At 38.9% G+C, this 5,426-nt stretch overlaps 1 non-coding gene across 1 annotated transcript; it reads left to right on the top strand.

The window, feature by feature from the left end:
* The first annotated feature begins 1,505 nt into the window (after window positions 1–1,505).
* LOC115517437 lies at window positions 1,506–1,567 on the top strand. Its single transcript, XR_003969887.1, has one exon. It is a non-coding gene; the product is annotated as a small nucleolar RNA SNORD42 (small nucleolar RNA).
* The last annotated feature ends 3,859 nt before the right edge of the window (window positions 1,568–5,426 follow it).

The raw sequence follows: 5,426 nt of genomic DNA on the forward strand, positions 1-5,426 counted from the left end.
TCTATTTTAACACAAAGAGATACAATACAATTCCAAATTAGATTTGTGTCTGGGTGTATATGGTATTTATTCAATCAATGGGAGGATACAAGAAGAGATTCAAAGATAAGCAAAGGTCTAACCCCATTCTCAAGGAAACTCCATTATTTTTCATGAGTTTGAACAAAATACAGGACATACATGAGTTTATGTCCTGTAGCACCTGTAAAGGTGTATCAAGGGCTCTGTAAGACCAGTCATCAATACAGACTTTGAAATTATTCACAGAAGTAGTCTCAAGTCTTCTCATTTTATACACTACCCTTGGGCCATCTTCCATGCAGCTGTCTGATGATCCCCAAAACAGTCCTCTCTTCTGGGCTCCACATCTCCTTTAGCTGGGTGCCATGCCTCGAAGCTCAAAGTCAACACAACCACAACTGAAGTCAAATCTTCTGTCACCCGAACTCCGCTGGCACCTCCTGTCTATCTTGGCTAATAGAAATATCATCTGTCTAGGCTCCCTGAGTGTGAAGCACAATTGCAATATCCTAGTTTTTTCACCTTGACTCAAATATCTACATTTCAAATAAAGTGACTTTTCTAAAGCATAAATCTCTAAAGCACCACCATATCCTTTGGCTACACATGTGGCAATAGCTTCTCCTTGCTTCCAGGATGAGTTCAAACACCTTATGTAGGAAGCAAAATAGTGACCTTCCAAAGATGGCCATGGCATAATCCCCAGAACTAGTAATACAGCCACAAGCCAAGGAATGCAAGCAGCCTCTAGAAGCTGAAAGAGTCAAGGAATAGATTTTTTCCCCCAGAGCCTCCAGAAGGAACACAATTCTGCCAATGCTTAAATTTTAGCCCCATAAAACCCATCTTGGGCATTGTTTTAAGCCCCTAAGTCTGTGGTAATTTGTTACAAAAGCAATAGGAAACCAATACTCCTGTGTATGGTGTACAGAGCCATTCACAAACAGTGCCCTACCTCCCACTAGTTAAATACCTCTCCAAACTCAACACAGCCGAAACTGAAGTCAAATCTTTTGTCAACCTATCCTACCTCCTTATTTTCTATCTTAATAGAATCGCCATCTATGAGCATGCTTTCCAAGGTTGCCACTCTTTAGCCAAACCAAGTATTTATTTTCTCATGTTTCTATGTTTCTCCCTGTTCATTCAGGTCTTTCTGCCTTCTCTATTTGTCCTTCATAAGTCCACTAAAACAGCACCTGCTCTGAGAGACTCCTGGTTGTTGAGATAGAATACATGTCTTCACACTCTGTGTCTTTCCAGTCTCCGGTACATAATGTGGCTTTGTATTTATCATAATCTACCATGTTGGCTGCTTGTCTGCACCTTCTGCTAGACCATCAGCTCCTTGAAAACAGACACTGTGCTAATTCATTTGTGCACGCCCAGTACCTAACACAGTGCCTAACTCATAAAATACCATTGATAGCCAAAGTAAAAATTGAACAGTAGACCAAAATGAAAGCAAGGTTAAAAGGAGGGGATTCCACATGATGAGAAAATCTTAATTTATTGAAAATAAACGGCAAAGGAGCCACTAATGAAAGAGGGATTAAATATGCAAATATAAAAGGGGAGAGAAATTTATTTTACTAGCCTGAAAGTAGTCCAAATAAATGAGATCATTGACAAAAAGAGAGGAACTATCCTTGGAAAGGAGGAAAGATTTTTTTTTCCTCCAAGTAAGAAAAAAAAGCCAAGGAGTAATACACAGATATTAATTTATTAAAAGATTAATATACAGATGCAAGAAATAAAAATGTGTCCTTTCACAAGGTTAAGGACTTGAATTTATGTTGAGGCATTATGTTTATGTAGTTCCCTATATTATCTTCCTCCCAAATCTCTTAGCATAATTTTATGAATAGATCAAATAGCTATTAGCTCTTGGGAACTTCTGAGGTCATCAGATTCTTTTCCAAGTCAAGAAAGCATCTGAGTACTACTTCCAGGTGCTTCCTTCCACCAAAAAGAAAGGAAAAAGAAAGTTTATTTCCAACCAATTCAAGTTCTGCTAACACAGCCCATAACAAATCTCTGCTGGGCCAAGTGAAAACCAGAGTTCCTGTCCCTTGATGTCTAGGTCAGAGTACCTCAGTTATATTCTCTTAAATGTATTTTTCACAAGCAAAATGCACTGAACTTTACAGAAAATTCCATCCCTACTGAAATCAGTGGTGACAAGATGACAACCAAAATGCTGCACAAATAAAGGAATATTGGGGAACCTTTAAACAGACACCTGCCTCAAACAATAATGGTGTACGGGTACCTCTGACACTCACCAACCCACTTTTGGAGTCAAGAAAAGCCTTTAATGTTGACAGATTTTGATGGCAAGGCCACCTTGCAGAAAAATGTGTTCCAAGTAGGCAACACACTCACGTGACAAGGCACATGCTCTGAAAGCTCCCACAGAAGCACCTCTTGACACCACATTTCAGAGGGAGCTGTTCTCCCTTAGAAACAAAGCAGCACTGCCTCTGGCTGAAACTGTTGGGTAAGCAGCCTCAGGTTCCTTTGCTTCGTTTCCATCCCCACTCACTTTCTCCAACAATGTTTACAAAGGTTTGTTTTCACCCAAACGGGTCAGACTCTTAAAACCTAATTTTTAAAAACATGGTCAAGTTTCAGGTAGGAGCTTAGCAAGCCAGGATTCTCAATCCGAGCTTCTCTCTCCCACACCACGTGGGTCCAAACAGGTTATCTGGTCCTTGTAAGCAGAAACCCGTTACCATCTCACTTTTTCCCCTAGTTTCCAGTGCCCCATACACCTGTCTCCCACCACAATGGACATGTTCATCCACAAGGTCGACTTCATTTCAGACAAGATATATGCCATTTCTATGGCTTTTAGCTTTCATTAAGAGACTGTCTCACCCAATCCAAAAAATAAGCAAAGACTAATCACATCCATTCATTCATTCATTCATTATCGCATTCATTTATGCAATTTTAACCTTCTGCATACAGGCTCTAGGCCTTCCCAGAAAGAAAGCTGCTGTAGACTGAATGTTTGTGTCCCCTAAAATTCATATGTTGAAACTTAACCTCCAATATAATGATATTGAAGATGGGGGCCTTTGGGAGATAACTAGATCATGAATGGGATTAGTGCCTTTGTAAAAGAAACTTCAGAGAGATCCTGCCCAATCCACCATGTGAGGACAAAGTGAAAAGATGGCTGCCCAGGAAGCAGGTCTCCACCAGACACCAAATGTGCCAGCACTTTGATCTTGGACTTCCCAGCTTCCAGAACTGTGAGAAATAAATTTCTGTTCTTTATAAGCCACCCAGACATAATATTCTTCTTTTCAGTTTATAGTATTTTTGTTGTAGCAGCCAAGCTAAGACTGAAGCCAAAGGTGTAAGAAACCCAATACCACTGCTCATACAGGGGTCCTGGACTGGCTCATTCTTGGGATGTAACTCCCAATCAATAACGATAATGTCCTGAATATCTACTCTGTTCCCAGAATCACAAATTTACCAGGAGTATTAACACATGGTTCCTACTCCCACAGAGTCTACACAGCAGTAAGAAAATCAAAACATATAAACAAGAAAGAACTAGAAAAAAAGAGCCAGTGAAGGACTTCTTTCAAAGCAGATAAGGGTTTACAAAAGGAGAAGGTGGACTTCAATGTAAGCTAAATCAGACAAGATGTGGAAAGTCCAGAAGACCTGTCACCCGATCTGAGTGTGCTATCTAGTACAGTTAAGTTTTGGATTGCATCACAAGAAGAGAAAACACATGAGCTGGATGCTCAGTTGAAAATTTACACAGCATTTTGAAGTCTGTCTAGAATATTTCCCACTTTAATCAAAGAAACTGTTAAAGATACTTTCTTCAAACTAAGAAAATACAGAAAATAAAAAACTGAGAACAAACTGAGGGTTGATGGGGGGTGGGAGGGAGGGGAGGGTGGGTGATGGGTATTGAGGAGGGCACCTTTTGGGATGAGCACTGGGTGTTGTATGGAAACCAATTTGTCAATAAATTTCATATATAAAAAAAAAAAAAGAAAATACAGAAAATAAAAAACTGAGAACAAACTGAGGGTTGATGGGGGGTGGGAGGGAGGGGAGGGTGGGTGATGGGTATTGAGGAGGGCACCTTTTGGGATGAGCACTGGGTGTTGTATGGAAACCAATTTGTCAATAAATTTCATATATAAAAAAAAAAAAAAGAAAATACAGAAAATAAAAAACTGAGAACAAACTGAGGGTTGATGGGGGGTGGGAGGGAGGGGAGGGTGGGTGATGGGTATTGAGGAGGGCACCTTTTGGGATGAGCACTGGGTGTTGTATGGAAACCAATTTGTCAATAAATTTCATATATATATAAAAATAAATAAATAAATAAATAAATAAATAAATAAATAAATAAATAAATAAATTTAAAAAAAAGAAAAAACAGAAAATATTCCAGGGAGGGAGGGTACATGAAAAAGTATTCATGGGGCAACTCTTAGAATGGAAATATTACTTTCCTTAAAGGGGAGAATATAAACATTATCAACTCTCATTCTACCATTCTAAAAAGCAGAAGCACTTGGGACTTAATCTACTATCCTTCCGTAAATTATCATACAAAGAGAACATTCTTTCCCATATGAAAAAAAAGATGCTCCTTTAACTGGTATTTACAAATTACCTTACATGTGGAAACAAAAATACAAATAAGACAGCCAGGCTTGTACTGAGTGAAGCCAGTAAGAGACATCAGAAACCAAGAAAGGCACAAAACTCTATGTCTCAGATTGTTCAAGACTCATTTTCATGTTTCATAAGACTTACCCTTTCCACAAATATAACATAATCTTTATAGTTCACAGAATAAAAACATCCCTGTCAGATTCTTGTGGGTGTCACTGCTACACTTTCAGTAATGTGCGTCCAATTTATACTTGACATTAAGAAATAGTTTAGCAAAAACAAATCAAGGGGCACCTGGGTGGCTCAGTCTGTTGAGCATCTGACTTTTGATTTCAGCTCAGGTCTTGATCTCGCGGTTCGTGAGATCAAGGCTCTCATCAAGCTCTGTGCTGACAGTACAAAGCCTGCTTGGGATTCTCTCTTTCCCTCTCTCTCTCTGCCCCTCCCCCACTTGTGCTCTCACTTTGTTTCTCAAAATAAATAAACATTAAAAAAAAAAAGAAACAAGAAATCAAGCATAAACATCACACACACAAAAAGAGAAAGCAGGATTTGTAATATTAAAATGGTGTCACATTACCAGCTGAAAAATGTCCAGTCTCAAATCATGGCACTTTACTAACCCAAGGAGAATCAGAACAGAGTAAGAGAATCACTGAAGATAAGTTTAATGATTCTAACACTCTATTGAAACAAGAATTACTCTCCCCTTAGAGTTGCTTTTTTTTTTTCCCTTTCAGATCATT

The sequence above is a fragment of the Lynx canadensis genome, chromosome B3, assembly GCF_007474595.2.
Source record: "Lynx canadensis isolate LIC74 chromosome B3, mLynCan4.pri.v2, whole genome shotgun sequence".
In the NCBI taxonomy this organism is placed as follows: Eukaryota; Metazoa; Chordata; class Mammalia; order Carnivora; family Felidae; genus Lynx; species Lynx canadensis.